Source organism: Aethalodelphis obliquidens, unplaced genomic scaffold (assembly GCF_003676395.1).
Source record: "Aethalodelphis obliquidens isolate GAN/ISIS:26980383/991018 unplaced genomic scaffold, ASM367639v1 scaffold5, whole genome shotgun sequence".
NCBI classification, from domain to species: domain Eukaryota; kingdom Metazoa; phylum Chordata; class Mammalia; order Artiodactyla; family Delphinidae; genus Aethalodelphis; species Aethalodelphis obliquidens.
Window position 1 is genome coordinate 74673096 of NW_020837949.1, and position 24681 is coordinate 74697776.

General features: G+C 37.6%; 1 protein-coding gene across 4 annotated transcripts in view; it reads right to left on the minus strand.

Annotated features, from left to right (window-relative positions):
- The window catches only part of HYCC1 (hyccin PI4KA lipid kinase complex subunit 1), an 80300-nt gene extending 57330 nt beyond the window's left edge, over window positions 1-22970 (minus strand). Inside the window, exon 1 of one of the 4 annotated variants that reach the window (XM_027102667.1) lies at window positions 22620-22962. The gene's annotated coding sequence lies outside the window, so the exon portion shown is untranslated. The other 3 variants (XM_027102665.1, XM_027102666.1, XM_027102668.1) reach the window with 3 other exon arrangements.
- Between the last annotated feature and the right edge of the window lie 1711 nt (window positions 22971-24681).

Here is a 24681-nt window from a genome sequence, read left to right on the forward strand (position 1 = left end):
ATATTTTTTGCCTGATCCTACTGTTAATAATGGCAGACATTGTGATACGGTTGGCTAGAATTCAAAGTTTGGAGAAGTCCATAGCCATAAAGCAAAACAAAACTCACTGACTAATAATCATCCTATCTTAAATGCTATGTTTAATCAACGGAGCCAACTTATCACAGTAACCTTCACAGTTCTCACTATATTATATAAAAGTTGCTTTTAATAGCACAGGGAGATCAGCTTGTGCTTTGTGACCACCTAGAGGGGTGGGATAGAGGGTGGGAGACGCAAGAGGGAGGGGATATGGGGATGTATGTATACATATAGCTGATTCACTTTGTTATATAGCAGCAACTAACACAACAATGTAAACAATTATACTCCAATAAAGATGTTTAAGAAAAAAAGTTGTTTTTATTCATCAGGTATAAACAATCTTAGTTTGTACATATCCTGAGGCCAGCACCTCAGAATTTTCCTGAGATGTCAAATGCTTTCATTTAAATTTTCAGTTTAAAAAAATGAAGTTTCACCTTGATATTCTTCTTTATAGTATAGATCTTTGCAATTCTGACACTAATAAAAAATTTTAATTTAAATGATACAATAAGGGATTCAGGTTTGATAAAATAATTAATAACCCTTATTATTGGAAACCTCAATATAAAATAGGCTACTGAGAGAAAACATACAATTTCCAAACTTCTTTAAGATTATGATAGATTTTTCATCTGTCCAGGATTTTATAAGTAATATCTCATGAAAATTGATAGATAATCTAGAAAACTCTTAAAATCCCTGCTCATCCTGCATCCATATATAAAAATTAATTATTCAAAAGAAAGTTTAGTAAACTGTTACAACAATGTACCATCTTAATATTACAGAAAGGGATATATGCAAAAGACCACAAAAGCCATATGTCCAATTCCCACATCTCAAAGCATAGGATGAATATAGGTTGCTTTCATAGTGTTGATGTTCCATTCTTCATTTGCTGAATGCCTTTCTAACTTACTCATCCTGCCTATGTCCCATTATGGTTATTCTAGTCCTAATTATCACGGCCTTTCTGCTCCAGACACACACTCTCCTCTGCACCAAATCTGCATTTCTCAATTTCCCAAATCTAAATTCTTCAAATAAATCTGATTGTACCAGTTCCTTATTTTGATCATGACAACAACTCAACTAGCCACCCTGGAAATTGGCCAGCCTGAAGACTACCCATCCTTTGGACAGATATCTCCCCTTGGTCCTACAGTTGAAATCAAAGATACAGACGAATATAGATGCAGGTTTATTTCAAAGGGGCTTTGCATGAGCAGGAATGGTAAACATATCTAGTATCTACTATAGATATAATATCCCAGGAGAAATCTAACAAGCTGAATACAAGGACACAACATTTCAATCAGGGAAACCTAAATTTTTTTTTTACTTTCCTTTGTAATCAAGTCTCACAGAAAGAGATATTATGCTTGCAGTCAGCTAAACCCCAAGACTTTTTTTCATACAAACTGCTTCTAAACTAGGTCACTCCTATCTTATACTTATCCAATCAATTCTTAAAAATCTAAGTTACAATTTAGCCTTTTTAAACTGACTCACACTTAATAGATACATAAACATTTGCTCAGTGAATGAAAAAGTGAGCAAACCTTTGAATCTTTGCTAGCTTGGGCCCTGAATTACATTCTGTGTGTTTAATATAACATTTACCTTGTTAATTAGCCCTCCATGGTAGCTGACATCATAGCATGCAATAAAAGTGATCCTGAAAGCAAGAAATTTGGACTAGAGAAAAAGTAAGGAAACAAAGCTAGAGATGTGTCGTAAGCTATCCATGTATAAGCAATTATTAGTGCAATGACAGTAAAAGACTTTCCCCAAAGTGGACACAGGTTAAGTACAGGAGGCCCCAAACTAAGTAAATATCCATGATAATAATCCATTTTCAATGTTTATTTTTTTAACATCTTTATTGGAGTATAACTGCTTTACAATGTTGTGTTAGTTTCTGCTGTATAACAAAGTGAATCAGCTATATGTATACATATATCCTCATATCTCCTCCCTCTTGCGTCTCCCTCCCACCCTCCCTATCCCACCCCTCTAGGTGGTCACAAAGCACTGAGCTGATCTCCCTGTGCTATGCAACTGCTTCCCACTAGCTATCTATTTTACATTTGGTAGTGTATATATGTCAGTGCCACTCTCTCACTTCGTCCCAGCTTACCCTTCCCCCTCCCTGTGTCCTCAAGTCCATTCTCTACGTCTGCGCCTTTATTCCTGTCCTGCCCCTAGGTTCTTCAGAACCATTTTTTTTTTAGATTCCATACATATGTGTTAGCATACGGTATTTGTTTTTCTCTTTCTGACTTACTTCACTCTGTATGACAGACTCCAGGTCCATCTACCTCACTACAAATAACTCAATTTCGTTTCTTTTTACGGCTGAGTAATATTCCATTGTATATATGTGCCACATCTTCTTTATCCATTCATCTGTCAATGGACACTTAGGTTGCTTCCATGTCCTGGCTATTGTAAATAGTGCTGCAATGCACATTGTGGTACACGTCTCTTTCTGAATTATGGTTTTCTCAGGGTATATGTCCAGTAGTGGTACTGCTGGGCATTTTCAATGTTTAGAATGAAGAAAGAATAGGGGCCTATGCTGAGGAAGGTTCCAGATCAGCCAATGAAATAGAAATCTTGGAAATAGATAACAGGAGAAATATAAAGGAAAAAATTAATAAAAGTATACAAGAATTACAACAATGAAACTTATGACTGTCCAGGAAGACAACACAGAAAGCAAAGTATTAGTTCCAACAGAATGAAAGCATTAAGAGCCAGGGTTTTCATTGGGATCTAATAGGGAAAAAAAAAAAGCAATGCTATAGGCAGTATACTTACAGTTATGACAGTAAGAAGAAAAAATTACTTTGCTCGTTGTCAATGAAGACAATACCATTAAAATTGAAATTTTCCAGTCTTTCTCATCAACACACTAAGGTATGAATTATTTATAACATGAAGATTCACCTCCGTTGCCTCGCTCTGCCCTCATACTTATATTCCAATATGCAAACTATTATGTGTTATCAACATAATTTAAGGAAAATCTTTATCTTATAAGAATGATTAATGTGGCTCTTTGAGTGGATTCATACCTACTTTTGTTATTGGCTTTAACCAGAGAAAATGACCTCAAAATCAAAGTACTTTTCAGTTTATTTTAAACCAACAACCTATTTTAAGCATTGCTTGATGTAGAAATCATACTAACAAGATGCTAAAAGTGATAGCTGGCATTATAAGACTGCAATGAAAAGACTTTTTTATGCACTAGAACATTCTTTTTTTTTTGGGGGGTGGGGGGTGCACTGCTTGGCTTGTGGGATCTTAGTTCCCCGACCAGGAACTGAACCTCTTGAACCCGGGCCCTCAACAGTGAGAGCTTGGAGTCCTAACCACTGGACCACCAGGGAATTCCATGCACTAGAACATTCTTAATTGTTCACAAATATAAATGCAAGCTTTCTTAAAAAATAAAGCCCTCTGTTTAAGAACTTCCATTTGCTTGCCAGAGGATTTCTTATATGTATAATTAAGTAGCTGGTTTCAATTTGTTAATCAAATAAAGTACAAATTATTTTGGAAGATTAAGAAGTGTTTACTCTTCATTTTAGAAAGGTCTAGATTAACTATTTTTAAAATTACAAATCACCAGAAAAGAGAATAGTAAGAACTTCACCACCAGTGTACATAATTTTAAAGCTTAAAATTGTATTGTAATTATAGGCCAAGTTCAGTCCAGATATTAGAAGCATAAATATATACAGTCAAGTATTTAATAAATATTTGTTGAGTAAAGGAATGAATTTCATTCTTCATAATGCCTGTCAAATTTGCCATCTGCTCTCCATCTCTATAGCTACACCCTCAGTCTGGGTCTTTATTGCCTCTGCAGGCTCAGTTCACACAGCCTTCCTGCTTGTTTCTTCTCCAGGACACCATATGCATTACTGCTAAACTAATCTTCCTGAAACACTGATTTTCTCCTGAAACATACTATGACACTTTTCCACATCATACCTATCAGATCTTCTACCTCAAGCTCCCCTTATAATACAGCCATAATTTACCTATCTAAATTTTACTTACTGCTATTCTCCAAAATGCATCATGCCACTCCAACCTCCAAGTCTGTATGCTTTTCTTCTCTACTATATCTTCCTTTTACTCCTGTTTTTTACAACCTACCCAGGAAAAACTCAGAGCCTAGGCTGATGAAGTATATGGGTAGCAAGGAAAACTGTCAGGAGAGAACTATGGCACTGCATCTATAAGTCACAACAGCATCGCCTGATTGATTGGTTTAAAGATTGATTGATTGACCTTGACTTAGAAAATATTACTAGAATTTTACAAGAATTCTAAAGAGTCGACTAAGTTCAGTTATGCATTTCTTTAAAAACAGAAGTATCAGAAATTGAGTTATTTCAAATTTAATATTGGGTATAAATCTACAAGAGCAATTATTGGCTGAAATAAGATTTTCCAAAATGTTTGTAGCGTCTTTTATAAAATATAATTACAGTATATACTGAATGATTCAAGTATTAATTCAGTAAATCAAAGTCCATGAAACCATGATAACTAAGACACAAATTGTAAAGTTTATGTTGACAGATTATAAAAGTTTCAAACTACAAAAATTACCTCAATACCATTCATTGACATGATTATTGTATAAGTAATAAGTAAGTAGTATAGTGATCAGTACTGCTTTTTACATATTCACTAGACCAGGACCTCAAGTTGATACAAATTAGTTACACATCCCCTGTCTAGTTCATACAATTTACTCAGACTGTAGGGCAGGCAGGGTCAGAGTCGGAACAAAAAAGAACAAGACTAAGCAAAAACAGACATAGGATGAGAATCGATCATGTGTATAACTCACTTAATATTTTTATACATGCAAAAAATCAATATTACTATATATTCAAATTGCAACGTTAATAATTCAACAAGCCCTTGAGTGCCTACTGAGTATAATACAAAGTGTTTCTATTACTTTGAAAAGAACAGTAAAATATGATCTGTGTCCACAGGAGGCTGTAATCCAGATGACAAAGGAAGGGAGAAGCATAGCTGAGGGGGAAAATGAATCAAGACGGCACCCTATATTTTCTACAGGAATAATTACAAGTACTAGAATCATGATAAAATTAGGCAAAATACACAAAATCAACAATGTAGAGTGTAAAACACGGTTCTGCTTATTACAAAACTATAAAAAAATTACAAAATTTCCTTTAAGAAAACAAACCAAAAAAGTATAAACACTTTCATAGAACATTAATCTCCCATCTCCACTAATATTTTTCTTTACTGGAGTTTTCTTTCATTGCTACACTTAAATCTTTTCCACATAATTAAAAGAAATGTTCATCCATCTCACTGTTGCTATCTCACTCTTGAAAGGAAAGCACTGTTGTACTATTTTGTATTATTTCAAATTTTTTTCTATGCATATACCATCAATATATAATCAGCAGTTCTCAAAACTCCTTACTCTTAAAAATTATTGAGAACCCCAAAGAGGTCTTGTTTATGGTGGATATATTTACTGACATTTCAATCATATTTGAAATTTTTAATGATAAAATTTTAAATTTTATTACAATAACAAACCTATTATATATCAACATATTTTTATTTTTAATAATCCCTAAACAAAAAATTATTGAGAAAAGTGGTTCTGTTTCACATTTTTGCAAATTTCTTTAATGTCTTGGCTGAATAGAACATAATTGGATCTTTATAACTGCTTCTGCATTCCAACTGATATGATATGATGGTCAATTTGTGTTTTGATTTCCCCTGTCCCCCCCTAAAATGCAATCACTCTACAGAGACTTGATCTTTTTCCATCTACTATATCCTGGACATTTTTCTTCATGTGAGGTAGACTATTACTATTATATTTATGGCCTTCAACAAACAACCCTTCCTACCATTTACACCTTTGTGTAGTCCTCTCCCACACTGATGCTGGGCTCGGCAATGTGACCTGTTTTGACCAGTGGCCTTTACCAAACGTGATGCCAGCAGAGGCTTAATAGAAGTTTGCATCTCAGGCATGTCCTCTTGAAATACCCTTTTAGAAGGTAGCCACCATGCTGTAAAAGCTCAGGGATAGACATGTGAATGAGAAGCCATGTGAAGAAAGGCCTTGGAGGATGAGAGGCCATCTTGGGGATTTCAGACACAGCCAAGCTCCCACATGAATGCAGCTGCACAGTACAGTGATTTCAGCTAGACTGCTTTTAGTCATGCAAAGGCAAAACTGCCAGCTGAACCCAGTCAACCCATAAAATCATGAGAAAAACACATCTTTGTTATTTTTAAGCCACTTGGTTTTGGGGTAATTTGTTACACAGTAACAGATAACTAAAACACCGTAGGACACATTCAGAGAAATCAGGTTTTTGTGGGGGAAAAAAAAACCTGACTATTACAATTTTAGCTAAATCTATTAAGTTACAGGTATTTCCCTTTTTTGAAATTTTTCCAGCCCTTTAAAACGTTTTTTTCCAATTTTTCTATTTGAACAATGCTGTGACAAATTTTCTTGTATTTCTGCAAGTACTTCTATAGGACAGACTCAAGAAAGAGCATTGCTGGGTCTAAGGTTACTTGTGCATTTTGTTATCTAATAGGGTTTAATTTATACTGCTATTATAAATGAGCTCTTTTTATTACACTTTACGTTTTTTTCTTTTTAATTGTAACTGCTTATTTCAAGTATTTAGGAAAGCCATTGTTTTCCTATGCATTTGGTTTATTTCATTTCTAATAATCCTACTGAAATATTTATCCAAAGTTCCAATAGTTCTTCAGTCTATTATCTGAAATACTCTAGACAGACAATCATATTAATTATAAATAACTGTCCCACATGACAGTTAATTTTTTTATTCTACCTCAACGTTAATCCCCAATTTAATTTTACCTATACGAATTTTGCCATTCAGTAGGCAAATCATATTTTACATTTCAAACATTTCAAACGTGCAAGTATTAAAGTTTGCTGCTATGGATACGATATGAAGAGATGTTGGCAATGCAGGTGAAATGAAAAAAGTTTCATAAAATGTTATTTTATGAAAAGATTATGAAATGTTATTTTATGAAAAGATTCCTTAAGGAGGAATCTTTTCATAAAATAAAATCTTTTCATAAAATAAAATCTTTTAAGGAAAAGATTCCTTAAAATTCCTGTGCAATTTTAAAATGAATTTTTTTTTAACTTTCCCTTTCTGATATTTCATTGTTAGTGTAAAGAAATGCAACAGATTTCTGTATGTTAAAAATGATCTCTATTTGAGGATAGATTTTATTATTTTTTATTTAAGTTAGGCTACAAACATCAGAATGTGACAAAGTAATCTAAATTAAGTATGTTAAAAAAAAAAAGAAACCCAAACCTCAACTTCTTAACCATGTACAGAATTTGAACTTGTCAAGGAATTATTTTTAACCAGATTTCTCAAAGCTTCTGTAGTTTTGTTAGTGACTATTTCTATAATGAATTTGATATCAGGGACTTGATCAGGAACATAGCTCCTATTCCTATAACTTATTTGCAAGGCTGGTTGTATGACAGTTGGTACTAAGGCTGAAAAAAAGTCAAATCTAACAGGCAAGTTATTTCAATGACAAATCTTTCATATAACCAGCTGTTTACAGTCATTTTCCTCATTTATTTTGTTACTTTTAAAAGGCACATATACAGGCTAAATACAAGATCACTCTCCTAGGTAGTTACAGAAATTCTACTAGAATCCCAAACTCCTGGCTCCTTCCAACTATACATCATATTGTTATTGTAGAGTACAAATAACTGGGGAAAATAAAAAGATCACTATCCTTATTAATTCACTAAACCAGGTAAACACAGTATAAATAGTTTAGGCAGTGCTTCCTAAACTATTGTTAGAACTGTTCTACGACTTCCCTGGTGGTGCAGTGGTTAAGAATCCACCTGCCAATGCAGAGGACACAGGTTCGATCCCTGGTCCAGGAAGATCCCACATGCAGTGGAGCCACTAAGCCCGTGCACCACAACTACTGAAGCCCGTGCACCACAACTACTGAAGCCCGTGCACCTAGAGCCCATGCTCTGCAACAAAAGGCACCACAATGAGAAGCCCACGCACCTCAAAGATGAGTAGCCGCCGCTCGCCGCAACTAGAGAAAGCTGCGCGCAGCAACGAAGACCCAACACAGCCAAAAAAAAAAAAAAACCAAACAAAAACAAACCGTTCTAAAAGATATTAACAGTTGTACCAAAGAAGAAAAGTCTTTCCCTATTAAAATTTAACTATTCAAGAAAGTTAGAGTTTTCTTTCTTTTTAATCAAAGGACTCGTCAGAGCCTTTTTTTTTTTTTTTTTTTTTTTTTTTCACCCCCGGCCCTCTCCCTTTTTTTGCCTCTCCCGTTTGGGGGCACCGGCTCCGGAGGCGCAGGCTCGGCGGCCATGGCTCACAGGCCCAGCCGCTCTGCGGCATTTGGGATCTTCCCGGACCGGGGCACGAACCCGTGTCCCCTGCATCGGCAGGAGGACTCTCAACCACTGCGCCACCAGGGAAGCCCCTCGTCAGAGCCTTTTAATATGCTATATCTGTGTTAATGAGTCTCCAAGAAAGCTATTTAGAATGAAATATTTTCCCAAGTGTATTTGCCCATTAGATCCTTTATGGTCCAGACACAACTGGCATCACTGGGAATACAGTCTAGAAAACAGTGTGAGTCAAATGTGTCAACAATAGACGTCCAGGGATGATATTGTTATAACGATTAACATTTCTCAAGCACTTATGTGTCTGGCACTTTGTTAAGTGCTTTATGGGAATTTTCATTTAATCCTCACAGACTTCCTAAATGGTAAATTAATATAATCTCCATTTCACAAAAAAAAGGAGGCTGAAGCTTAAAGAAATAACTTGTCCAATGTCACACACTAGCAAGTAAGTGAGTTAGATTTAGAATCCAAGCAGCCCAACTCTAGAGTCCCCATTCTCAATCACTCTTCATGCTATCAACAATCCCTACCCCCAGCACACAACAGTTCAAAGTTTATAGCATACTGTTTCATGAATAATTTACTCTTTTATTCTTTCCTTCTTAATATTTTCATTCTAAACAGAAAACTAGAATATTTTCATCTCAAAATAAATTGGTAGGGGAAAATAAATTACATGGGTGATTCTGTTTGGCAGCCAGGTTGAGAACTACAGGGCCATAGTAAAACATGGTAGGGTAACAGAGCAAAAGTCTTCAATTTACAATGAGACCCAGCTCTGCCACTTGTTAGCAAGTGACTTTGAGAAAATTCTTGGTTTCAGTATTTTTCTCAACAACTGGAATGAAGGAAAAGAAAGGGGATGAGAAAGTGTATCACTGGTATTTACCACAGTAACTACAGGCTGTTAACAAGGGTGCTCTAGACTGTGTGGATGTGACTGAAGCTTAAATGCCAAAATTAGGTTAAAATTCTTACTTGCCCATAAATTGGAGGGTTTTGTTGTTTGTTTTCTTTTGCTTTATGGCAAACAATTTTTTTTTTTTAACTCCAGGACTGAGAGCTTTATTCAGTTTGCTAGTTAATTTAGTTTACCCTATTCTCAGTACTCTGGTAAACTACTTCCAAATGATGATAGAGCAAGTGTTCTTGTTTTGTACACGTCCAAAATCTTCTCTTTCAACTAAGTGTCACAAAACACTATAAAAGACACAATGCTCTGCCCTGTTGATTATAACACAGGCAAAGTAATGTTGCTGAGATTATGCACAAGCAATTAGTTCAAATTAACGTCACAATAACTATTTTATTCAGTCTTCCTCTTCCATCTCCATACTTTGAAAAAGCAACCAGGTTTCCCCGCAGCTCTTGAACACTTAAACACAAATAACTCATAAACACTTCCTCCGTGCCAAGCCAAACAAATTCAGTTGAACTAGAGAATGAGCTAGCTGCTTGCCATTGACTGTATGGGTAGGAAGGTGAAAGGAGACAAATAGTTATTGTTTATTTTTATTTATTTATTTATTTATTTGAGATGTATAGTTATTACTTTCTCCCTTAAGCCACACAAATGTCTCTTTCCCATGTCTTGCCTGGGGGAAGAGTAAAAAGTTCTAAGGTTTTGACATAGAGGGTAGCAAATTGTTCCTTGGAGATAGGCAAATTAAGGGTATCAAATTTTGCTACAGCCAAGCATACAAGCCAGCTGTATTAGTTTATTAGGGTTGCTGTAACAGAGTACCACAGAATGGGTGGCTTAAACAACAGGCATTATTTTCTCACAGTTCCAGAGGTTAGAAGTCTAATAATCAAGGTGTCGGCAGGGTTGATTCCTGCTGAGAGCCGTTAAGGAAAGGTTCTGTTCCAGGCCTTTCTCCTTGGTTTGCAGCCATCTTCTCCTTGTGCCTTCACATTATCTTCCATCTGTAAAGTCATATCCAAATTTCCTCTTCTTAAAAGGACACCAGTCACGCTGGATTAGAAGCTACCCTAATTACTTCATTTTAACTTAATTTGTACCTCTATAAAGACCCTATCTCCAAATATGGTTACATTCTGAGGTACTGGGGATTAGGAACGGGGTGGGGGAACAGACACAACTCAGTCCATGAACGCCATCAAAGCTGCATGCAATTAACTAGGATTGCAGCGATTAACCTCTCTTCTCTTGTACTAGAGGCGCTTAAATATCATCCATTTAGTTATGAACTATTAAATGTCTTCTATGTCCTAGGTGATAGATTTACAAAAATGAGTATAACATAGTCGCTGACTTGAGGGATCCACAGTCTATTAGGGGAAACAAGTAAACCTAAAACACAGCAGAAGTGAGTGTCCTTTAATCCCTTTTGAAACAAATCAAGGCAAATCAGGGTATAAGCAAATAAAAACAAATGCTATGAGGAAAATGAGGAGGAATGTTGAAGAAAGTCCAATGTAAATATTATCTTGCAATCATTTTGCTATCATTCACCTCTCTTTCCTCTCTCTTTCCCCAAAATGACAGCATATAGAAATACACTTTTTAAAGCACAGCTCTATTTTCATTCCTTTGAAGTTTTTTGCATTCTTAAGCGGCAGTTTTCCCTTCTCTAATGTTGGAGACAAAAGAAGAGAGAAATGTTAGGAGAACCAAATTCCAAGTGACTCATGGGTTGGGTTGATGTCTTAGGGTGAGTCACTGCCCTTTCAAAACTTGCAATGAGATGCTCAACCATTAATGACATCTGCCAACAGAAGTTCAGATGTTCAATTAGAAAATGTGCAGACAAAGGGAGGGTACAATGAAAAAATGCAAGTAAACAGTTAATGGTGGTAATGTAATAGAGCCAAAATAATACAGCCATAATAATAAAAGCAACATAATAATAAAAGAGCCATAATAACAAAAGCAACAAATCTTAACTACACTACAAAATTCTATTTGGTTTGTCTCAATCAGAAACTCAGTGGATCTTATTAACACAGTTGTTTTTCTTGGTTTAAAAAATTATAGTAACCAAAGATGAAATAAATAGTTCCATATGATCATGTTTTTTGTTTTGCTTTTTTTTTTATTTATGTATTTTTGGCTGCACTGGGTCTTTGTTGCTGCATGTGGGCTTGCGGAGAGCAGGGGCTACTCTCTGTTGTGGTGCGCAGGTTTCTCATTATAGTGGCTTCTCTTGCTGTGCAGCAAGGACTCTAGGCGTGCGGGCTTCAGTAATTGCAGCACATGGGCTCAGTAGTTGTAGCTCACGGGCTGTAAAGAGCAGGTTCAGTAGCTGTGGCTCATGGGCTTAGTTGCTCCGCGGCATGTGGGAATCTTCCCAGACCAGGAGTCGAACCCACGTCCCCTGCATCGGCAGGCGGACTCTCAACCACTGTGCCACCAGGGAAGCCCTGGCAGGCAGATTCTTAACCACTGCGCCACCAGGGAGGTCCCAGTATGATCATGTTGATTCATACTAACTGGGGTCACAGTCAATTTGTTTTAGCAGAGGCTGAATTATAAAATTACTTTTTAAATAAAGTTTTGTTTTGTTTTTTTTGGCCGCGTTGGGTCTTCGTTGCTGTGCGCAGGCTTTCTCTAGTTGTGGCAAACAGGGGCTACTCTTCGTTGCGGTGCTTGGGCTTCTCATTGTGGTGGCTTCTCTTGCTGTGGAGCACAGGCTCTAGGCGCGCAGGCTTCAGTAGTTGTGGCTTACAGGCTCTAGAGCTCAGGCTCAGTAGTTGTGGTGCATGGGCTTAGTTGCTCCACAGCATGTGGGATCTTCCCGGACCAGGGATCGAACCTGTGTCCCCTGCATTGGCAGGTGGATTCTTAACCACTGTGCCACCAGGGAAATCCTCTAAATAAAGTTTTTAATAATATTAAGTCTTATACTAGTGTAGCAAAATGTAACTTAGATGTTGCTTTGCAGCTGAATGTGAGACTAAAATTAGTACAGCAAAAATTTCTATGTTGGTTCCTCTCAAAGTACTTGAAAGTCCTGTGAGGATGGTTAATCCCTAAAGTAGTTTAAGTATTTCTTTTCAGTTATGCATTCCTTCCAAAGAAAGGGTTTATAACAGAAAATTAAACATCTGTTTGGACTCTGTCACCAATAACCTATTCCTGACTGATGGAATCCAAATTCAATAAATCACATTATACTACAATAAACTCTGAAGCTTTATAATCTGGTGTCATGAAAAATATCTGCCCTGATTACCATCTTGTGACAAGCTCGGTATGATTTCCATGAAGAAGCTAAACTTTCTGAGGTGCTACCGAAAATTGTATAACATACTTGTAGCTCTCACAGTGAAAAGAACAATTCATACACTGCCTTTTTTTTTTTTTCTTTCTCCCTTTGGCTGCGCCGCACAACTTGTGGGATCTTCATTCCCCGACCAGAGACTGAACCTGCACCCTCGGCAGTGACAGAGTTGAGTCTTAACCTCTGGAACGCCAGGGAATTCCCATATCCTGACTTTTCTAGACATCATCTTTCTTGGATTGTACTTCCTTTCCCCTCAACCAATCATTATCATGGATAAAAAGAACATTTCATCTCTAGATAAAATTTAAGTATTATACATATGGTAGAGGAGCTTATTGAAAGGAATCCTTTTATAAAACATTTTAAATAGAAAATATAGTTAACACAAATTACAGCAAACATAACTAAAATTTCTCTTCCACTCCTTTCTATAAGGAGAGGAATCATACCTTATATTCCTTTTACAACCACTCCTTCCCCAAGTGTTTTTTTTAAATTAATTTCATAGGAATATAGTTGCTTTACAATGTTCCCAAGTGTTTTAACACAGCTCAATAAACAGAAGAAGAAGCATGGCATAATGAAGAGTCAAAAAAAACCATGCCCACTTTCCAGCAAATTACTTAAACTTTCTCACTTTCATCCACTGTGAAAAGTAGGTGATAACATCTGTATTACAGGAATGTTCTAGGGATTAAAAATAATACAACTAAAGCACTGCCACACCACAGATGCTCAATTATAGTTCAAATTATCACTAACAAAATATTTTCAATTGGACAATTTGCACTTCATTCAGTTGGACAAAATGCTTTTCAGGATCTGTGGGGAGGGGGTGGGGGGAGGGATAGAACAGGGAGAGAAGCTTCATTAGCTTCTAATGCCCTCCAGTTACTTTCATCCTTATTTATTCTTCACTGATTAGCTTTCTGATTTAGTAGCCTTATCTACTGCCACTGCCTCCAATTATTTCACCACCAATTTATTCCTTAACCCCCTTTACAGTATACATTTGGTTCTCATCATATACTCTCCATGACCTCAAAAATGACAATTCTATTGGTTCTCTCTCAATACTCGTTCCTTCTCTTTAACCTTGCCACAAGCATCTTCCTTTCTGAAACTCTACTGAGAAGACTTCACTGACTTCAATATTCTGCTTCTATCACCCATGTAACCCATTCTTCTGATTTTCCATACTTCTCTAACAGTCTATTCGATTTGCACATTTCTACCTTTCATACTTAGTTGATGCATCTCCCCCCCACCCATTTCTAAAATACTTTCACCTTCCTCTACATTCCTTTATCCAGACCCACTCAAAGTTTCATAATTTCCCAAAACAGTCTCTCCCTCTTCTCAACTACTAAAGTGTGCACTGCTTTGAGGACTGTGTGGTCACTGCGTCCACCACAATAATATCTATGGATTAACAAATCAACAGGAACTTTGACATTTATTTAGATCCAAAGAGGATGTTATGTGCCAGGTCAGACTGGCAGCTTCTTCTGCCCCCCATTAGTGGAGGTGGGGAGTACAGTCTGTGTATGTTGATTAGAACCAATACCCTAATTGAATTAATTAAATGTTACTTACATCTAAAGGGGGAAAAAAATAACAGAGGAGCTCAAAAAGATAGAAACAGAGTTTACAATTGCTTGCCCAACTTAAGCACTTTTAAGGCTTACATTATTCTCTTTAATTTCCAAGCCTGTAAGTTCCTCTACAGAAGAGGATGTGTATCTTCCAATACCTGAAACCTCAAATAATTTTCATTGCACAGTTTAAGAGCTCACATATAATGTTTTCACTAGGTCTAGTGCAAATAACTGAATGAATGCTTATGCATTTATATGAGAAAGCAACTAATGTTCATCCTCTAATCAAAAGACTCTTTGTTCCAGAAAGCACACACCAAACAAATATCATTTAACATTTACTACTAAAAGGCTACCCTGATGCAAGCTTCAACAGTGACAAATGTTTAAACTAGAATGGAAAAGTACTATTTCCAAAGCTCCTTGATGTGTTGCGCTTAATATTCCTTACAAGGTAAAACAGGATTCAGGAATGCAAGTTGATCTTGAACACCTGACAAATTAAAACATGAATTATATAAAGTGCATTAAATAACTATCATCCCATTCCCATTCCAGTATCTTCTGTCATAACCATACTGGGCTGTATTTGTTAAAACAGCTGAAGATACGATTGCAAAACAGAACAAACCAGTAATAATTAAGATAGGGTTACCAAAAACTGAAATTAATTGGACAAAGAGGAAAACACTTAATAAGACACTCAAATAAAATAATTAAGTTTACTTCTCAGTAAGAGAGAATAAGGAAAGAGTCCTGATTCGGAAAAAATTAGGGTACTGATTAAAAATCATGAATCATGGCATCAGATAGGAATTGAGTTTAAACTCTCTCTACCACTAACTAGCTGTTGCTCTTGTGCAAGTATCTTAATCTCTCTGAGTCTCAGTTTCTTTATCTGTAGAATAAGGATAATAACACTTATCTTGCAAAGCTGTGCACATTTAAATGAAATTAATTATGCAAAGTACTTAGAAAGTAGCAGGTATTAAAATCTCAACAAGTTGTATTTAATCCAAAAAGACCTAGACATTTTTATAGCTAAACTATTTCAGACCATCAAAGAAGAGATTGCCAGAGCTTATAAAAAGATGGAACACTTCTCTCTCTATCTCTCTCTCTCTCTATTTTACAAAGCTAGCATATTCAGAAACCAAAACCTCAAAAAGGTAATACAAAAAGAACATTAGAGATCTTACAGAGCAACCAAATGTAGCTTTAAAGAGGTATGCTATTATCAAGTTGCCTTTATTCCAAAGAGACAAAATTGGTGAAATCCACTAGGAAATCTTCTAATATAATTCATCAACCAATAGGTAAAAGAAGAAAACCCATATAATTATCTCAATATACATTATGAGAGTATGTGATCAAATTTAATATATTTTTCCAATTTAACCTCAACTCCAAAAAAGGGGACTAGAAGACTATTTCCTTAACATACTAAAAAAAATTGTCAAAAAGAATACACAACTGTGAAACCGTAAAGGCAGTCATTCAAATGAGAAATGAGCCAAAAATGCTCACTATTCACAACTATAATTTAACAGTCTTCTAGACATTCTGATCAGTGTAATTTTTTTAAAAAGAAAGGGTTAAATACTGGCAAGAAAACAAAATTATCATCATTTACAAAGGCTATAACTGCCTTATTACAAAATCCAATAAAAACTATTAGAATTAAGAATTTTGTAAAATAACCAGTTAGGAAACAGTATACACAAGTCACCAACTTTTCTATGTTCCACGAGAAAGATGCAATCCTCTTTAAAATACATTGAAAAACTACTCCACTCGCAATAGCAACAACAAGCTTTAAAATACCAAAAATCAACTTTAAAAATAGGCAGAACCACATGAAAACTACAAAACACTGAGTCATAAAAGATGACTTGAAGAAATGATGAAAATATTGTAAAGATATCACAGCTATCTCTAAAAAATTAGTTTAGAAATTCCAATTGGGTTCTTTCAGGGTCTTAATAAATTGAATTAGAGGCAATCTGAAAAAAATATATGAGAAACGCTGAAAATGTTTTGAAAAAGATAATAGGAATTCACACAACCTTATAGTAAGATACATTAAAAAGTTATTAATAATTAGAACTGTTTGGAGTTACTGGAGCAAAAAATATAGCCCAATGAAGCAGAATAGAAAACCTAGAAAAAAATCATGAATTGGTATATTAAAAAGACAGCATTTAAAACCTCTGGGGAAAGATAATTATTCAGTAAATAGTATTAAAATAATTGACTTGCCACTCTACCTCAAAATACATTCCAAATAGATTAAAGATGTAAATGTTTTTTAAAACTCTGAAAGTAATATAAGGAAATAGAGGTAATTACTTATATAATTTGGGAACGCAAGAAGGCTTTCCTAAGCACGCAGATGCCATAAAAGAAAAATTTGACAGATTTAACTACACTAAATGTTAAAAATCTGTTTAAAAAGAAAAAATTCACACCAAAAACAAAATTAGGATGCAAATGACAAACTGGAGAAATTATTTTCATTGTAATTTGACCAACGTCTAATAGTTTTATACACAAAGAGCTCTCATAACTCAGTTTTTAGAAGTCTCCATATCATATCTTTATATCATAATAAACAAAGTACAGTAATAGATAATTCACAAAAAATACAAATATTTTAAATAACTAATAACCAATGAAACAAAAAAATTTATAGAAGATACAACTCTTCATATCAAAATGGCAGATTTTTAATATGGAGAGGTTGCTGGCATTCTCAAGCACAATTAACAAAAATGAATATTAATTAAAACTTTCTGGAAGGCAGTCTATTAATATCAAAAATAATTAAAATATGATACCTTTTGATTTCAGAATTTGTCTTAAGTAAATAAAGATATGGGCAATGATTAATCCATCAAGAAGCTAACTGCTACATGATTCATTCAAAATTATTGGAAAGAGTTTAAATTTTTAACAATTGAAATGCTGGTTAAATAATAATGGTAAATCCATATGCTGGAATATTAGCCACACATTTAAAATGATGTTATGTTGTAAAAAAATAATGTTTTATTGACTCGGGTAAGTATTCATTCAATTATGTAAAAGTAAGCTAGAAACAGAACAGTATGAACAACAACAACAAAAAAAGAGTATTTACAACATGGGGGCGTTGTTTGTTAAAAAAAAAAAAGAGTAAATCCCATTAAAAAGGACCTATAAGGATATTCACCAAAGTATTAATAATGATTATCAATGGGTGAAGGTATTATGTTATTTATCGTTTATGCTTTCTTAAATTTTCCAAATTTCCTACAATTATTATGTATTACATTAGTAATTAAGAAAATACAGAATGTTTACAATATTGCTTTGAATATAGTAACAATAGTATCCAAAATCATGTTAACATTGATAGTCCCACTCTTTTAGGCTGCACCAAAACTAGGGATGCCTACCCTCTCTAGGTCTGATCATACTTTTATACTTTAATCACAATGAAAGAAATTTTCAGAACTCTAGGAAATAATCAGACAAAAATTTTCACCCCACCTTTATTTATGCTCAAGTGCAATGTCAAATAATATTTAGATATTAACCATTTGCTTTCAGCCCCCTGCCAAAGGTAAGAAACAAGAGTGAAGAACAAACCCTGGACCTCAGAACCAGTGGGGCTCAGCTTTTGCCTACATCCAAAACCTGAGCCAGAAATTTAAAAAAAAAGAAAAAGAAAAAGTGGAATGAGGGAGTGGGGTAGGATGGGGGGGTAGAATTACCTTTCTCAGGATACAAAGTGTGGGCCTTTTTTTTTTTTTTTTAATATTTATTTATTTGGTTGCACCAGGTCTTAGTTGTGGCGGGTAGGCTCCTTAGCTGAGGCTCACCAGCTCCTTAGTTTCAGCACGTGGGCTCCTTAGTTGTGGCATGAGAACTGAGTTGCGGCATGCATGTGGGATCTAGTTCCCTGACCAGGGATCAAACCCGGGCCCCCTGCATTGCGAGTGTGGAGTCTTACCCACTGTGCCACCAGGGAAGTCCCAAAGTGTAGGCCTTTGACAACTTCTAATCACAACTCTTCTCTGTCTCATTTGGGACGCAGAAGGAGGATTTTCTTCTCCAATGTATTTAAAAGGCATATGTCCAAAGGGCAAGCAAGCAAGATTTCTTCTGAACAAAAATACTTTAAACAGGAGATTTGTAAATGTTAAATGTTCTCTTTCCACAGTGCAGATATGCAGCCTAACTCTGAGAGGGCCAAAAAGATTCTAGTAGTACTTGGCTCTTAACAATAAGCAATAGTCAAACTGTTAATTCCATCTGCTCCCCTCCAAAAAAATGACAAAGCATTACATGGTGGTGCCAGGGGTCTCAGGTTGCATTTAAGGGGTTTTTCTGAGGGGCATTCATTTTAATAATATTAAGATGCTAATTGTTTTTGAGTACTTCAGAGAACTAATCTTGATATTACGTGATGACAACTTTGATGCTGATAACAACAACAACAAAAAATACTATCTTTAATATCATATTCTTTGTTAGAGATGTTGCTTCCAGAATTGTCTTCCTTTCTTACCAGTCAAAGCTCTAAATTCCATCGACTTCTATCTCCTCAGGGACTTAGTTCCAACAGATATCTTTCCTAATCTCTTCTCACTTTCCTTATGCATATAAAAAAATCAAGCATAATATCTCTTCAACCCATATCCCTCCGCAGCAGTTTCAACTACGGCTATAGAATTATCTAGGGAGCTTTAAAATATCTATGCAACTAATCTATAGTAACAAAAAGTGTATCAGTGGTTTCAGGGGATAAGAGAGAGAGATTACAAAGGGGCACTAGGAAACTTTTGGAGGTGATTTTGATTGTGGTGATGGTTTAATGAGTATAAACACATGTTAAACACTGAACTGCACACTTTAACTATGTGTAGTTTATTATTTGCCAATTATACTTCAATAAAGCTATTGAAATAAATACGGATGTCTGCGTCCCGTCCCACTCCCCAAATTGGTACAAGAGTTCCCCCTTGAAATCGGGATTCTTAAAAGCTCCCCCAGAAGATTGTAAATGTGTAGGTAAGATTGAGAACCACTGCTTTATAGCTGTCATTCTCTCCCTTCCTCAGTTTTTTAAAATGCCTCAGGCAAGCATGTCTACTTTATCATCATCCATTCCTTCTCAATCTTCTGAAGACTAGTTTCTGAACCACCACTCAGCTAAATCTGTACTTGTCAAAGTCACCTATGGACTCCTGACAAATTTACTGTTCCCTGAAGTCTCTCCTTATTTGACACCTCTTTAAAGAATTTGAAATTGTTGACCCATTCCCTCTCTATTTGAAAATTTCTCCTCCCTTGGCATCCCTCTTGACGTTCTTCCTACCTTTCTAACTACTACTCTTCTCTCTTTCACACTATGCTTCCACCTATCTGCTTTTTATTTGTCTGTTCACTGACTGCTGCTTTCATTATGCTAAAGACTTCCAATGTGAGTCATTCCAACATACCCAAGTCAACGCAGCTTCTTCAATTCAACCTCCACTCTTCCCTCTATTCCTGATTTCCTTTACAAGTTTCACATCCTAGATCCAAACATCTATCTACAGCTTCACCTGAACATTCCACAGCTTTCTCAAATTCAAAAATATCCAAAATAGAATTTATCATCTTCCCTCCATCTATGTGTTCCTCATTTCCAATCAATGGAACCAAATCAAATCCTCAGTCTTGATTCCTCCTCCTTTCTTTCCCGAGGTGACAGCATCTATCAAATTCTACCTCACTCTGCCAGAGTGAGGATCCAAAACACAGATCCATTAAGCGGTTTCTTACCCATCATTTTCAACGCAACCCCCTTAGCCAAGGATACAAGGCCCTGGTCTGGCCCTCTACCACTCTCGCTGTTCTCATCTTCCACCATTTCCCCATCTCACCCCTGCATTCAAGTCACATCAACATTGCTGACTTCGTAATTGTCACTGACAATGACTTCTCTAAACTACCAGGGTTTCTCATGCCTCCTTGCTTTCTCACTGACTATATTTATATTCTCTTCTTGGAAAGTTATTCACTTACATCCTGCACTTGGCAAAATTATGTCACACTTTAAAACTCTACTGTGTGCCCCCGACTTTATATACATCCAAGCTGAGTTAGCCATCTCCTACTCTGTTCCCTTACTATACTAGGCATATCTCTATTCACACTTAACAGAGGGTATTATAATTGTTACTTTACTTATCTGTCTTGTATATTACACAGTAAATTCCTTGATGACAAGAGTTATGATATTCATTTCTGTATCCCTAGCACCTATTCAGCCTGGAATAGTGCAAATTTTATGTTTGACATAATTTCCATTATTTACAAAATGTAAACTTGATACCCCCCAAAATGGTCTTGATACTAATATTTTTTAAAGAGTTCTTAATATTCATTATAAAATAAATATCAGGCAACAGGATCCTGAGTAAAATAGTTGACTACGAGATATATTTAAACTCTGACTGTCAAAACAACACCACTCTAAAAATGCAACCAAGAGCAGATTTCATAAAATAGGAATACAACAAAGAAAGGAAGCATAGCAGGGGTAACACACTGACCTAGCCAATGCCTCATCTGGCTATCCACATCCTGTTAATGCTGATAACTAAGAGGATTTATAATCCCTCTATGGTTATAACTATAGTAAATCAAAAAAGGATAAATACACCAAATCCAGAGTTTATTTTCTAAAACAGGTGATGATTTTCTCCCTTGCCACTTTGTTGAAATGAATTATTAGAATAACTGACTGACTTTGAAGCTACTATTGGCCAACCAAGCATATCCTACAGATTTTTTTCTTCCTTTCTTGCCTGCACTTCAAAAATATGCTGCTTTGGACTTAAAATGTATTAACCTAAAGAAAAAAATGCTTAGAAATTGGGGTCCGGTGGCGGGGCGGTGATCTATGGATGTTAGGAGAATATTCTTATGGAAAACAAGCCTCCGAGGACTATCACATTGACTCAAGGTTAGACCAATATTTATGATTTTATGCAGATAAGATTTTAAAAGCTGAAAATTTCAAACTGTAAAATGATACACGAACCAAAGAGGTGTCATACCTGCCCCCCAAACTACTGGGTGACCCAAAGGACAAATAATTTGCCAAAGGACAGCCTGGCCCGACTGCCGGTAGTACGTCTCTGAGATAAGTAGAAGCTGCCAGCGGAATAAACTCCCCCTACCTGAAGAGCCGAGCGGCTGCCAGGCGTGTGATAGTGTATTTATCAGAGAACCGATTCTGCAGAGTACGAAAGCACCAGGGCAAAATTAAAAATTATCAGGACTGTCTAAACTCTGAGGGTACAACGCACACATGTGCACACCGAAGGGCGGATACCCAGTTTTGCCAAAGCGTGCAAACTTCGACGGGTCTTTCAATGCAACAATTTTCAGACAAAACCCTGACGATTCTCGAGTATGTTAGAATCATCCTAAGGAGAGGGCTAACTCTTAGTAAGAAGAGGGCAAGGGCTGAAGAAGAGATCTCCGGTGTAAATAACCAAGGAAGGAATCGTGGCTGCTTTGTGAATCTGTCCGACCTGGCGGGGGGGGGGGGAACCGAGGCGAATGCAGCTTTCAAAGACGAGGGGGGCGACAGTGACCGTTTTGGCCATTAGACTGAACGGATAGCGGCAGCCTCGCTGAAGTGGCAAGCCGGAGTAGGAGGGGTGGGAGGGGTAGGAGAGATCAGGCCGGAGCATCAGCCGCGGCGGGGGTGGCGGGGTCCCACCCCAGGCCAACCCCGCCGAGGGGCGGCGGGTCGGGCCGAGGCGGCTACACCCCGGTCACGCCCGGAGGTCGGAGGGCTCCTGGCCGGGGAAGAAGAAAGACCCGAGTCCACGCGCACAAAGCTGCCGCCGCCGCCCAGGCAGCAGGCGGGCTGCGCCCAACTTCTGGGCGAGAAGCCGCCGGCCGCAGCCCACCATCCGGTCCCGCTCCCCAGACCTCCGGACGCCCCAGGCGCCCAGCACCGTCTCGCGCCCAACCGCGGCGCCTCGCGCGGGAGCCGTTACCTCCAACGAAGCCGCCGCTCCGAGGACAAAGTCCCGGTGCCCTCCCCGCCGCCGCCTCGCCCCGGCTCCTCCCTGACAAAAAAGTTATCGGTCGCCGGCCGCCCTGGGGGCCCGGCGCGGTTCGCTCGGCCGGACTCACCAGAGCGGCTCTCCAAGCTCCACCTCCAGAATCTCGACTTGTCTGGCTCGCAGCGACAGCGACGGCGGCTGCTCTGCTTTCTCCCGAGTAAGTAGCACCACCTGCCCACCTTCTTCCTAGCAGAACGGGTCCCCGCGAGCCATCTTCCCCCTCCGCTCACAGACTGACAACCCACCCCCGAGAGCCGCCACTGCCGCCAGCTACCCTGACGGGCAACACCAGGGACCCGTCCCCAGGCAGCCAACCGCCACCGCCCCACGCCAACTCGGCCTATCGCCGCCCGCCGGGCGGGACCAGAGCAACTTCTCCACCAGTGAGAATCTTCCTTTGCTAGGCCTGGGGCGGAGCCATGAGGTGGGAGGGAGGGCTACTTGGTGGGCGAGGTCTGAGCAATAGGCGTGGTCGGGGCACCCAAGGGGAGATGATTGACTGTTAAGATTGCGGCAACAACTAGGCGATAGTGATCAGAGAAGGTCTCTTGGACTCAGCCATTAGGATTTACAGCCCTCCCAGAAGAAAATAAGCCTTTCGGAATGCTGTTGACCGTAATCACAGAAGAGAAACTAATTGATATCTTAATTTCTTGGTCAGGAGGATTTACTTCCCAGTAATTCGAGTCACCAGAATTTATCAAAATTTTATCAAATCCTCGGAGGGGAGAAAAAAATGTACGTTTTGCAAAATGGTAATAAAAACTCTTCTCACCTTATATCATTGCTTTTGGCCTTAGTCGGGAAAAAGTCAAACAATTCCACAATATCCGTTCCATGAGCTGTTTCGTTTTGTTTTGTTTTTCTTCATCTTCCCTCCCTACTCTTCTCCCAAATACACACTAAATATTTTATGTAACGACTGGAACCTGAGCACATCTGAACTATTTCCTACATATAGTTCCTCTGTTTCGAACTGTTGATTCCTCCTACCACATCCCTCACAAGTCCAATCAGAATTGATTAGAAGAAAAATGAACCTTCAACCTGGAAGACAGGAAGCCACTTTAGCTTTATAAGAAAGGGGAAGGACTTCTCCTAAAACCCCAAGATCTTTTCAAACATAGCACACACATAAATAACAAGCAAAAAGTAACAAAATATATTACTTGATATTGAAAGGGAATCAAGCAAACAACTTCAGGTAATCATTAGGGTAGATCTATAGAACAATCAGGATCCCCCATCCAAGAGCATAGACTGATTTATAAGTAAATAATAACAAAATATGGTGATAAGGGCAACAGAGCTAGGTTCAATGAGCCAGAGGAACACAGAAGAAGAAATTATTGTGTTTAGGAGAGTCAGGGAACTTCACAAGGAAGGTGATATTTGAGTTGGATCTTAAAATGTAGATGGGAGTTTGCCAGAGAGGGAAGTCAAAGGGCATTTCAGGAAGCGGGAACAGCAAGTTCAAAGGCGTGAAGTGTGAAAGGGCACTGATTGGCTGCAGAACACTGAGAAAGTTGGTGGGGCTGAAAGGCATGTAGCAGCCAAAAATTAAGCTAGAGCAAAACACTGAGATGAGATTATAAAGGCCATATGAACTACACTAAGGTATGTAGATGAGCACTGTCCAACAGCGCTTTCTTCAAGGATGAAAATGTTCTATATTTGCGTTGTCCAATATGATAGCCACTAGCCACAAGTGGCTATCCAGCGCTTGAAATATGGCATAGTGGAGGAACTCAATTTTTTTTTGAATTTTAATAGCTCCCATATTGGACAGCTCAGGTTTAGATGTTATTCTACAGGCAATGAGGGACTCATAGAAGCTTTTAATCATGTGGACAATCTTAAAGACAGTGTAGAGAGTGCCTGTTCTGTTTGATGAATCTTGACAGATCAGACCAGGGTACTGGTGGAGGACTGCAGGATAACTTAGGTCAGCTGGGCCAGAGCCTGGCCAGGGGAAGTGTTTACCTGAAGGAATAGAAACAGGAAGATCCAGAGAGTGTGTTGTACTCTAACATCTCAAAAAATGCAAGCAGTCAAAACCCAAGAAATTGAATTCTGACATCAAGTCCTGACAGAATAGGGAGTAGGAGAGTGAGGTGTCAGAGAGGGAAAGA